This window comes from Symsagittifera roscoffensis, chromosome 6, assembly GCF_963678635.1.
Source record: "Symsagittifera roscoffensis chromosome 6, txSymRosc1.1, whole genome shotgun sequence".
Taxonomy (NCBI): domain Eukaryota; kingdom Metazoa; phylum Xenacoelomorpha; order Acoela; family Convolutidae; genus Symsagittifera; species Symsagittifera roscoffensis.
Window position 1 is genome coordinate 34,875,717 of NC_087067.1, and position 13,953 is coordinate 34,889,669.

Genomic DNA, 13,953 nt, shown 5'->3' on the forward strand with positions numbered 1-13,953 from the left:
ATATAAATTAATTGCATAAGTTTTCAAATATTCAGAACCGTCTTACAGTTTTTTGAAGATTGTGCAATCACTTTTACTTTGTAGAGTATGGAAAATCTTAAAAATTTGGGTGTCAGCAAAAAAAAAAACTAGCCCACGTTGACCAAAAGTCCACGATCAGGACACCTGAAAAGTCTTCTTTGATCTGCTCTTTTGTCTGTCGGCTTACAGGCTGTTCGGCCAACTGCACGCTTTGGCAAATTTCGTTCATCTGCTCTTGTCGGCCTACTCAGGTAATTGCGTGTTAACGCTCGCTTTCTGACGGCTGGACACTGTCTCTGACAACTGGACCCTTCCTCGGGAAAAATTTTTTTGGGGAGGGTACCTTGATATTGCAATTGCAAGAAAAGAACTCTCAAATATCACAGAAAAAGACTGCTACTTGCTTCTAAATGTCGCATATACCTGTTTCTAAGTGTTCAGGATAATTGCCTCTGATTATCGCTAATACTTGTTTCCGCCATAAATGGAGGTTATTTTCAAATTGAGTCCTATTTAGACCTTGCTGCTCTGTTTTTGCTTTGAAAAGCTCTAATATCATCATCAAGTTTGTTCCCGAAGCTCAAGAGGGGCTCAGTATACGAGCGGAACGATGTATCGGAGACGACGATAAAGGAGCCAACTTGCAAGCTAGCTAGAGTCGAGTCTATGAAGATACAAGCTATTAATGAAAGAGGCCTTTTATGATCCTTGGTTATTGAACCAAGCGCTAATTACCTTGCAACCTTGCATTATTTTTTAAATTACGATAGTGTTATCGCACTCAGGTTATTTTTAGGGGTGACAACTTGACTACCTAAAGCCTCTTCCCTAAGCCTGTTTTTTTATGACTTTACGGTTTTTGAGGGATAAACATTTCTACTTTTTACGGGTTTTGAAGGCGCTGAGACTAGCACTCTAGCGCCCTAACAAAAGAAATTTTAAATCAAGATTAGGAAGCTGGTGAAGCTCTTTTTCTTCTCAATGAATAACTGGTCCTTAGCCTTACGTTTAGAAATGAAGTCCTAAGCCGCGTTAAGCAAAAAAAAATTTTTCTTTTTTCTCATTACCGCTCTGTTGGCAGTAAAGGATTGCCCAATGTTCTGCTTGTACCGTAATGATAAATTTGGAAGTTGCTCAGTACATAGTCTACAGTTACTTTTACTGCTGTGCTCATTTTTAGAATTACTAATGGCGTCGTGCCAATTGACAATGTTGATTCGTGCCTATAGAAAGTGATGCAGCTAGAACTTAATTGTCTTCTGCGAGTCATTAGCATTGAAGTTCAAACTTAAACTGAGTTTTTTGAAGCAAGTCTTTTTCAAACGCTTTTGCGACGGTGTGGGAAGTATGCGAAGCATGTGTTGTCACAAAAAAGCTCCTAAGATGAGCGTCATACGCTCACCAACTCAGGTGTTTCACCAATGGGGTTGGGAATTAAGTAGGTTGGGTGAACTCCAGCAACATATCGGAACACACTTGAGGTTGAAAAATACAATTTAACTCACTTATTATCATCTTACCAAATCTTAAAATAACAACGAAATTACTTACTCGATAGACTTACTATCAAACCGGGTTGTACATTAAATTTACCGCCAGGGTGAGAAATCATGCAAGTCGGTTGAATTCCAACAACGCACAGATTATTTTTATCCAATGTTTTTGATATCGAGAAAAAATGTAGTACAATTTGTCTTTGTACCAATTGCACATTTTTCAGTTTAATGAAATCAATCAAAAATTTTGAGTTTGAGAAAAAGTACAAAACTAATCCAAAATTTTCGGTATCAAGAAAATATTGGGGTTTAGAGCTTGCTTTGAGTCGGAATATATTATAAAACGTCGTATATAATTTTATTGCATAAGTTTTAAAAGTTTCAGAACCGTCTTACAGTTTTTTCAAGATTGTGCAATCACTTGTAGTTTTTAGATTATGGAAAATCCTATAAGTTTGGGTGTCAAAAAAAACACTAACCCACGTTGACCAAAATTCCACAATCACGACACCTGTAAAGGCTTCTTTGAGTCTGCTCTTTTGTCTGCCGGCTTACAGGCTGTTCGGCCAACTGCACGATTTGGCAAATTTCGTTCAACTGCTCTTGTCGGTACTTTCGTCTTAACGCTCACTTTCGGACGGCTGGACACTGTCTCTGACAACTGGATCCTTCCTTGGGAAAAAGAATTCTGGAGAGGAAACCTGGATACTGCAATTGTAAGAAAAAAAAAACTATGAATTAGTACAGAAAAAAAAGGCTGTTACTTGCTTCTGAATGTCGCATATACCTGTTTCTAAGTGTTCTGCATAATTGCCTCTGAATATCGCTAATTGCCTCGCTAATATCGCTATTTTCAAATTGAGTCCCAACCATTGCATAAACAACAAGACCTTGCTGCTCTGTTTTTGCTTTGAAAAGCTCTAATTTCATCATCAGGTTTGTTCCCGAAGCGGGGTGCAGGTTTCACAATACGTATTTTCTTTGGCATTTATCATTTTTTGACGTCAGGACTTCACCCGGACTCTATGTCCATAACTCAAAGCAAGCTCTCAAAACAATGATTTTTGTCCTTGATACAAATTGCTCTTTTTTAGAGGTCAGACTTAATAAAGTCTGAACCGAGCTAGAAAGGAAAAACGGTTAAAATAGGGTATCACCTCCTAATTTAGTATGCTATAACAGGCGTAGCTAGGGGGATCGAACCCACGCCGAACATGTCGAGCAATCCTCTAGCATTTGCTTGAGCGTGGACATCCCCATTTTCCATGGTCGGAACAAAAAAAACTGAATCACACCCTAATACAAAATTTCTTCCCATTTTCAATAGTCGGAACAATGACCATCATGAAAAAAGTTAAATAGCTAAATGATATCAAAACCTTAGTCATTTTAGATTTGAAAAAGCTGAGATTATTTTTCATCTGATTGTGTTAGGTCCTTATCCATTAAAAAATAGTTTGATATGATAATGGTCAGGCTTTTTCTTCATAACTAAGCATATACTGATTAACCTGGAAGCTTTCCTATTCTATTTTAAGTATTTAAAAATCTAAAGTGTTATTCAATTGGGAAAATAAAACAATCTCTAAAGTGTTACGCTAATTTTTAAGATTGAAAACTGTCGTTGTTCCATTTTAAAATCACCCTTTGTACCAAAAAAATCCCCTGAAGACTGGTAAAAACTAAAAAAAAAACATTTTTTTTCTGCAGAAGCTGCGTTAGAACTTGATTATGGTAATTTCAGTTCAAGAAGTGTCTTGAAAAACTAATTGTGGGTATCAAAACAAATTTAAAAACATTTGGTTCAATATCAACTAAAAATGAGAAAAATCAGTTTCATGAGCTTTTTTGTCTGCAAAATAATTCGAATGAAAAATTAATTTTGCAATTTCGAACCAACTTAGAGTAAAAGTATTTAAAAAATGAGCCTAAAACAATACAATTTTGAGTAAACGATCAGTAGTAAGTTTTGCGTGAAGATTCTCCCTTGCAGTTTTTGGTTTCATCATGTTTTTTTTTAATCTAAGGGCATTGCATTTTTAATCAAAAGTATTCCTATACCACGGCTACTGCATCTGAAAAATTTTCTTTTTTGAGTAAAATATCAGATTGATATCGACTCAGTGTTTCCTTGGGAGAATTTGTTAATTTTATGATAAAGAGTTGTACGATCCGTAGCTTGATGCTTATTATTCGCACTTGAATTGATATGTTCTGTATGATATTGATTTTTTTTGGTTGAAGGATCCGTTGTGGTTCAAAACTTCTAGAGATCCATAAAGTTAGATTGAGATTTCTCAGCGTTTGCTGGATGGTCATTCTTCTAACAATTACAAGAAGAATAAGATTTATTGTGTGCACTTTTTCGATATCTCTGATACTAAGAACTTTTTGTTGGAAAAACTACGCTTGGGCTTTTTAATTCACTAATTCTGTCAATGACTGAAAGCAAAGCTTTTTGTTTAAATGAATTTAAGTGGGAACTTGATTATCAGTGATTATAAGTAGGTCCATAAAAATTGTCTTGAGAATTGATTTTGAGAAAAAGTTCTGAGAATTAATACTTTGATTTTGAGATGATAAAATTGAGTAAGTTTCTTCAAAAGTATTCAATTAAAATTAAGGGGCGGATTTAAGGCGGTTTGGCGGACCTCCCCTTCCCCAATCAGTGAATCGACCTTCTCATCAACTAAAAAGTACCACCTTTGGTTTTGTTTAACTAATATTTTTTAAAACATTTTTGATCTGTTTTTTTTTTCAAGTGACAAAATTTTTTGAAAATCACAACCACCCCTCTCGAGAAACATTACGAGGCCAAAATGTGCACAGTATAGCCGCACAATTTTGTGTCTGTTTGTTCCTGGATTGCAGAGACATGTCTTTAAATATGTTCCAAAATGTAAGTGGATTCCACTAACAAAATTTCAGTGGATTCCGCGTACAAGTAGCTGTAACGTAAATTTTGTCGGCACATTTGTTTTTTTGCGGATTCCGCAACAAGCAAATATAGCTAGTTGTTCTGTATTCCTCAACTGTTAGTTGATTCCGCAAAATGTAAGTGGAACCCGCGAAATGTAAGCGGATTCCGCAAATTATAAGAGGATTCCGCATTTTTGTTTATTGTGGGTATCAAAACAAATTTAAAAATATTTGGTCCAATATCAACTAAAAATGAGAAAAATCAGTTTCATGAGCTTTTTTGTCTGCAAAATAATTCGAATGAAAAATTAAATTTGCTTTTTAGAACCAACTTAGAGTTAAAGTATAAAAAATGAGCCTAAAACATTAAATTTTTGAGTAAAAGATCAGTAGTAAATATTGCGTGAAGATTCTCCCCTTTGCATATGAACAATTAAAAGCTAGAGGTGGAATATTTGACTAATTATCTATAGCAACGCGCAAGTTGAAAGCAAGGACTTATCCAACTGTCAGCTGAACCCACAAACGAATCTTAAAACATTGATTAACTATACGGATGTCAAATTTTTCTTTATTTTTATCGGATGATCGGATGATTTCTGGGATCGGGAAATACAACCATCGAAAGCCATCGCAGTTCAGGGTTTAAAAGGGCAGTTCATGATTGAAATGGGGGCATTTTAGTCACTCATCAGTATTTGAGATAATATATTTCAGTTATGCTTGAAAAATCATCAAAATTTATGGTTAAGAAATTGAGGTTGACAGGTATTTCAACTGGTAGCGGATCAATGTAGCTGAGAGTGAACTTCCTGATGATTATCTAGTAAATAATAAACAAAAAAAAACATTACCACATATAAACCATATATGTAAATGGAATCCGCAAACAAAAAGCAGATTCCACTTACAATTTGCGGATTCCACTTACAGTTTGCGGATTACACTTACAGTTGTGGATTCCGCAACAACTCAACTTACGATACAAAAGTCCTATCAATTGTTTGTGGATTCCACAAACTGTTCTGGATTCCGCAAATACAGTTGCGGATTCCGCAAATTTGCCTATTTTTGGAGCAATTCCGAGCGGTACAATGTTTTAGGTATTTGTTTGTGGAATCCAAAACAGCAAAGAAGATCAAAGAAAAGCAACAATTTTGCGGATTCCACGACAAATCTGATTTTTGGTTGCTGCGGATTCCGCTTACAATGCAGAGAATGCACTGATTGGCCTCGTAATGATATCCTAGGTCCAACCCTGTCCTACAGGAATTGATTTTTACTTGAACACTCTTGATTTTGATTTTTACTTTCAAACACTAAAAATCAAAAAAGTCTGGCAGCTGGTTGTTGTGCCGAAAAATCTTTTCTTTTTGTTTTCTAACAAAACTGTTTAAAAAAAACGGAAAAACAAATGTAGTTTTTTTCAATATTGATCTGAATTTGAAGTTTTTAAAAAATCTTTAATTGGATACCGAAACAAGCTAAGACAGTTAATTTCAAACGGTTCTAAGTTCATTCAACTCATTTTTTTTAAATTTTTACAGCTAGAATGTTTTTAAATGATTCAAAATGATTTTTCTTCTTTTTTCTACTGTTTTATGCAGTTTTAAAACAAGAAGTAATTTGAAGGAGAAAAATAACTAAAAAATAAAAGCATTTGATTTCTACATTTAATGTCGTGATGATGTTTGACGAGAACAAAAGTATAAGAGTCACTGAAATACTAAATCATTTGAACCAAAACTCACAATTAGTTTAAATTACGTAATAGAGCGTGAAAAAAGGGTCCCCTAAGCATATAGTTTTTAATAATTGACACTCCTCAACCTGATGTAGCACCCTGCAACACCGATTTTTTTTCTTGACGAACATTTTTGTACTCACAATTTTAAAAAACGATTAGATAAACAATTTAGTTTGGAATTAATTGGAGGCTATAAGTTTGATTTTTACGAACCCCCATTAAAAAATTTAAACCAAGTGTTTTTCAGATTTTTGTAATTTCGTCAATTGCCCAAGCTTATGAATTTCTTTCAAAATGTTCTGTTGTTTTTTTCTTTTATTTTTTCTGTGCTAGGGGATGACAGGACATAAATCTAAGCTAAACTAACTCGGATCTTGTTGAATTTTAGTTTTCTTTTGAAGTCAATTTTTCAGAAATGATGATAATTTCATAGAAGTTTCATAAAGATTGCTAGCATAATTTGTAATTGCTGGCAAAACAGTATTTCCTTATTTCCTTCGATAACCTCAGATTTATTTTTGGCAGCTGATGTTAAGTGAAAAAAAAAACACCTGATGCCTAGTTGCCCTAATATTGTGATCGAAGCTAAAGAAAATTTTTTGGCTCTTTGATACAATTGAAATTATATCAGTAACAATAAGCAAAGAATTGCAATCGATTTTATAAGTATATTGTGAAAAATCTGAAGTAAAAGAATAGAATTTTTTGTTTCAATACCACAACATAGCTAAAACAATCAATTTCAATTATTTCTCAGTTCCTTCTATCTTGTTTTTTTTTGTAATTTTTGCAGCGAGATTTTCATACACGTTGCTAAACACTTAAAACGATATAAGCATAATTTAACTTTGATGAAGAAAACAAAATTTTTTGTTAGACATATTTTGTTTTAGGTTGGGTTTCAAAGCCTTGATTGGTTTGCGTAGAAAAGAAAGCTAGCTAAATTTTAAGCTGAAATGATATTTTATGATTTTTAAATTTATAAATTCTTAGCAAGTTAAATAAGTTGCGAGTTTTTTTAAATGTAAATGACTCTTCTAAATACTGTAGCTATCTGCAACACAATGATTTTTTCATTTTTTATATGTTTTCCACGCACAATAAGGTACTACAAACAAATCAACAGATTTAGTCGAATCAGATGTCATATTAAACCTCGTGCAGTCAATGAAATATGTCCCAATAATTTGTATCAGTTTGATGAAAAAGCGGTCTGAAACTTTTGATTTTTAGTTTAATAATTTCAGCGAGTAACAAACGCGATCAAGAAAAGTACCTTCACCACATGAAGATTTGTTCTGAAAAGTTTGATTTTATCGAAAAAACTAGTTTTGTATGCTTTATTGGTCTCTTTCTTGGCATTAAAAGTTTTGTTGGAAAAAAACTGAAAAAGATATTGTGCAAAAAAATTAAAGTTTAGAAACTTATTGTTTGACTTTTGCTTCCATTTTTTTGCTAATCATTCTTCAAATCAAACTGTTTTTTGTCAATTATACTTATTTCACTAAATTTCCATACATTTAGCTATTGCTCTATTCAAAACACGTACAAAACATTACACTAAAAATGAGAGAAAAAAGCTTTTAAGTGGTTTATCTGAATGTGGTCGGAACATTATGGGCTACTTGCACGGCAACCGGGTATCCTTATTTAGTAGGTATTTAGTCAGTTTCTTCCAAGCAGCAAAATGAACCTAATCAAAAAAATTAAACTACTGTAAAACTGGAAAGTTGATTTAAATAATGATCAAATTGTACTAATCAAAATTGAAGCAGTTAAGCGCCTCAAAAAAGTTTTTGAAGTGAAGCAGAATTTTCGAAGCTTTTTTATAAAATCACAATCAAAATTTGTCACTACATCCCGTTAAGTTTGAATCTAGGATCATATTTTTATACAATTATTGAGTTTATTCACTGGTTGTTTGAAAGACTTTTTCAAAACCAATTAGAAAAAACGGTAAGTATTGCACAAAGATTGAAAAAACGATATTGCTGAAGATCTTTATTGTTCCGACGTTCGCAACGAAAATAACGGAAAATTTGTGCTCGGGGTGCCCGGGTTGACCTCCATACACCGAAAATGCTTATCATACAATTCCATACATCAAGTGTGTGGGAAAATGCTTGTCATACATTTTCATACAATTTCTAAAAATGGTTGAAAACTGGTATAAATTCATTTCTGTGGCTGTTTGTTTCTTATAAAACAATCTGGTGATAAAAAACTGAAGTTTTCGTTTTTTGAAAAAAATGCTTATCATACAATTCCCATATATGGAAATTGTATGACTGGCATTTTTTTGGTGGCGACAAAAAAAATTTTTGAAGTAATTTTGAAAATTTAGCCCAAAAATTTTTTTTTGTTTTTTTTTCAACCGCAAATCGATTTTCGTACGCAAACAAACATTTTTCGAAAAAAAAAATTTTGCATGCAAAATTTAATATTTTGTGTGCATAACGTAGTCCTGGATACGATAAAATTGGCTTTTATTTTCTTTTCACTTAATTTTTTTTTTCAAAAACGCTGAAAATTCCTCTTTCTTTTGTATGGGGTGTTAATGTACGCCTTGATCAATGTCTGATAATTTGAAAATTCAAAAATTTAATATAATCATCATTAAAAAATTTTGCCAAAAATAAAAGTTTGTTACTTTTGTTATATCAATTGTAAAAGACGGACAAATTCAGGTCGTTTTCTATGCATTGTAAATGCAAGACCGTCCAACCATTGGTGTTTTGCGTAACCAAGGTCTTTGTCACTTGTGTTCGGTTGCAACTACAACCGAAAATTTTTCAGAAACTAAAGTTAGAAAGAAAAAATCAAAAATTTTTGGTTTATGGGAAAACACCTATCATACAATTTTCATATATGGAAAAATGCTTATCATAGAGTTTTCATACAATTTTCTGTACGTATGGAATTGTATGAAATTGTATGACAAGAAGTTTCTCATATATGGAAATTGTATGATAAGAAGTTTTGGTCAACCCGGGTGTGTTATTTTTCCTCAGACAATTTTCCACTATTTATTTTTGGAGCGAAATTGATCACTTTGTAGTTTGTATGGCGTGTGAGTGACGGCTTCACAAAAAAATCTCATATTAGAAAAAAAATTCTATTCATTTTTTTATTACATTTAGTTTTTCATGTTATTACTGCTCCATAGACCTTAAGAGGCAGTCGGAACATTCAGGGCTTCGCGCTGATACCAGCTGTCTTGTTAGAATTTGATGTCCAAATAGATTTCTTTTATTTTGAAAAAAGACAGAGTATATAAATGGGGCTCGTCATTGCGACAGCACTTCCACGCGATTGCTCAATCTTCCGTGGGTGACTTTTAAGGCAAAATCTTAAGACTAATTCTAGTCGCCAGTCTCGTCGAAAGCTGTAAATACCCCTAAAGACACTTGGGAAGGCGGATGAGTGGCTTCACCGTATCACTATTGTATAATAATGATGGAAAAGATTTTTTGAAAGAAAGGGAAAAACACCAATCCTATAAACTAAAGACAACGGCTGTTGAAAAAACTGCATTTGTACACCATTATGACACATGTTCTGGAACATGTGCGGAGTCATCGAATTTAAGTTGCGTTTTTTCGTGATTATTCATCAGTCCTGCTTAAATACCGAAGTGTTTTGTACCAATCTCGACTACGTAAAATTCAACTGAAAAGCCAATTTATTTTGGCCACCAAAGAATTACGTGATTATTTGTTTAAGCTATGCAAAATTCATGATTTTCACTTTATTTGCTATGCTTTTACATTGTGAGCTTGAAGATTTATACTTAAATTTAATTTAAACTTTTCTGAAACAAAACGTGCATCGGATTATAACTGGCACGTTTGAGTAAAGTCTTTTTTTTCTGTTGCAAACCAATATAGCATAAATCATTGTTTAAAACTGCTACCCCGATGTTTTTTATTACAGATTCACAATTAAATAAAACCATTGTATAATAGAAAACGATATAAATCAATAATCTTCGTGCTTTTACATGCAAGCAGAAATAACAAAAAATTCTTCAAAATTAATGTTCTAGCTTCAAAATTGTCAAATTAAAACTTGAAGTGCTCCAGAAAAAGTTTCCAAAATGATTTTTGGAAACTTTTATGACAGTTTTGGTCTCGACTAGTCTCGGGAGTCACAAATTCTAAATAGCAGCAAGAGTTACAGTCACCTGAAATGTCTTCACAAGTCCAGGTGTGCGTCAGAGTCCGCCCCTTCAGCGAAACGTGAGTATTGAAGGGACGGAAGATCTAGCTTTCTTACAACTCAAAATAAGGAAAAGTTCAGAAAACTTCAATTTTTCTAACTGATTAGCTTTCCCCGATCATTTTATGAAGCCTTGACGAAAATAAAAATTCAATGGTCGAACCGATGTTGCATATTCAATCATAACTAGAAGGAGCTATGTTGCACAGATGTCATATGTATGTTCATTACGCATGTTAGGATCATGTTAGACCTTGTAGCGTTACCAACAGCTAAGTGTCATAAACTTTAAATACTTCCCTAGTTGACCAAACTCGCTATCTTAGGACTTTTCTTAAAAGAATCTAACAAATTCCCAAATTAAAATTACTAGTTTATCAAATGAGTTTTATTAAATAAATTTACCAAATTAGGTTCTTAGAACGTTACAAGTAATGGACTCTTACTTATAAGAAAGTTGTAAAATATGAATTTTTCCTACAAAAATATCTCAAAGATTTATTTTCATTTTCATTTCGAAAAGTCTCCTATAACCAGCTTCAAAGTTCTCCGCTATTGCAGATAACAATGACGGAAACTCGTAAGCCAAAAGACTCTTTTTGCTTCATGAGTTAAACGAAATAAATCATTTGAGTTTTTTGCTGACAATCTTTTTGCTGACTTAATCTTTTTTGCTGACAATCGTTTTGCAAGATGAGTTTTAGTTTAAGAAAACCAGAAAATTAGTTTAAGAAAATTAGTTTAAGAAAACCAGAAAATTTGTGGATATATACCTAAGGCCCACTGTCTTAACCAATCAGAATCGAGACAAAGTGAGATATGAAAACCATTTCTTTTTTGGATAATCTTGTGTAATCAATGTTAACTGTGAATTCCGACGGGGTGGCCAAATCAAGAGAAATTTAATCTTTGATAGACTCAACCTAAGAACTAAGAAAAAAATTTTCCATTTTATCATCAAGTTGAAGACTGACTTTGTTAAACTCGTCCTATCTAACATTTCACATACGGCAGATAGGTCATCTTCCATTTACATTGCTTCGAACTCGTCTTCTTGTAGCTTTCTCCATGATCCTCAGCTAATGCATTTGATTTTAAACTTTTTTTTTTGCTGTTTCAACTTCAAAGCCACGCTAGCGTTCCTGGCAAGTCCTTCTTGAGGTAACATATTCAATGCGAGATTGCGCTTTAACTCACTAGAAGTCTTAGATTCCAATGCGGGCGTATACCGACTTGAATATGAGCTTCAAACATGTGTTCTTTTTGTGTTTGATTTCTTAGTAGCTACACTCGACCTTTTAGACCAAGAGCCTCCAGTTTAAAGCACAAGTTTAGATCCATTGTCGCCAGCTATTTCATCTTTTTGGGTTTTTACTACCGTCCCCTTAGCTTCTGAGTTTTCTAAAGCGAATTCATAAAATTTATGCTACTGTAAAACTTTATAATTAGTTTCTTTATTTTGTGGAGCCAAAAATACTTTTTGGATATGTACTTGTCGGGATCTTTGTCCTTTCAGCCCTTGAATAATTTCCGTTTTTAATTCAACAGCCTGTTCCATTAAAATTTCACGTTTTATTTCAATTCTGCTCGAATGGCTTTGATTTTTAGTTTTAAGTAGTAGAAGAGCATAACATTTGTAAAGATATTTTTCTGTGGAGTCTCGGTTTTCAAACATCTTTTTTATTTTTTTGGGTATCTTCTCTTCCTTGCTTTTACCGAAGCTAGTTGCTCGATGCTTTATAGGTTACTAACCAAGTTGATGAGACTACTTTTTTTTCTATGAGACAAGCAGTCAATTACTACGACTCTCAAAATCCAAGCTCAGAAAGGTACTACGAAGCTCAAGAGGGTCTCGGTATACGAGCGGAACGATGTCTCCGAGACGACGAAAAAGGAGCCAACTTGCAAGCTAGCTAGATTTGAGTCTATGAAGAGACAAGTTTTTAATGAAAAAGGCCTCTTATGATCCTTGGTTATTGAAACAAGCGCTAAATAACTTGAAACCTTGCAGTTTTTAGTAAATTACGATAGTTTTATCGCATTAAGATTAACTTTTAGGGGTGATAACTTGACTACCTAAAACCTCTTCCCTACCTGCCTGTTTTTTTATGATTTCAAGGTTTTTAAGGGATAAACGTTTCCAGTTCTTACGATTTGTGAACGCGCTGAGGCTAGCACTCTAGGACCTTAGCAAGAGAGTCTTTAAATCAATATTAGGGGGCTGATGAAGTTCTTTTTCTTCACAATGAATAATTGGTCCTTAGCTTTACGCTTAGAAATGAAGTCTTTCACCACGTTAAGCAGAAAAAAATGTTTCAAGTAAATCTCGTTCTATTCTCTCAGTACCGTTCCGTTGGCGTTATAGGATTGCAAAAAGTTCTGCCTGTACCATAGTAATAAATTTGGAAATTGCTCAGTACAAATCTACAGTTTTTTTACTGCTATACTCACTTATAGAATTACTAATGGCGTCGTTCCAAATGACAATGATGATTTGTGACGACAGAAAAAGATGCGGCTAGAGCTTAATTGTCTTCTGCGAGTCATTAGCATTGAAGTTCAATTTTTAACTGGGTTTTTTGAAGCAAGTCTCTTTCAAACGCCTTTGCGATGGTGTGGGAAGAATGCGAAGCACTTGGTGTCACGAAAAAACTCCTAAAATGAGCGTCATACGCACACCAACTCAGGTGTTTTACCAATGGTGTCGGGAATTAACTAGGTTGGGTGAAATCCAGCAACATATCGGAACACAATTGAGGTTGAGAAATACAATTTAACGCACTTAAAATCATCTTACCAAATCTTAAATTAATAAAAAAATTACTTAATCGATAGACTTACTATCAAACCGGATTGTACATTTATGTTTACAGACATGGATGAGGAATCAGGCAAGTCGGTTGAATTCCAACAATGTGCACGGAAAAATCCAGAGGCTGAAAAAAGTCAACTTAAATTGCCTAATATTACACTTCCAGATCACTTAACTCGAGCTTGATTTCAACTACAGCAATGTTTTGCTGAGTTCTGAGGGTACTTTTGAAAAAAATTTTGGATAATTTGATCAGCGGCATCGAGTCGTATACCAATTCAAAATACCCGTTGCCTATGTTCCGATCACAAGGATTTTCAATAACTGATTATTTTTATCCAATGTTTTTCATATCGAGAAAAAATTTAGTACGATTTGTCTTTGTACCAATTGCACGTTTTTCAGTTTAATGAAACCAACCAAAAACTTTGAGCCTTGAGAAAAAGTACAAAACTACTCCAAAGTTTTCGGAATTATGAAAAAAGTAGGGTTTAGAGCTTGCTTTGAGTCGGAATTGATTATAAAACGTATATAAATTAATTGCATAAATTTTCAAATATTCAGAACCGTCTTACAGTTTTTTGAAGATTGTGCAATCACTTTTACTTTGTAGAGTATGGAAAATCTTAAAAATTTGGGTGTCAGCAAAAAAAAAACTAGCCCACGTTGACCAAAAGTCCACGATCAGGACACCTGAAAAGTCTTCTTTGATCTGCTCTTTTGTCTGTCGGCTTACAGGC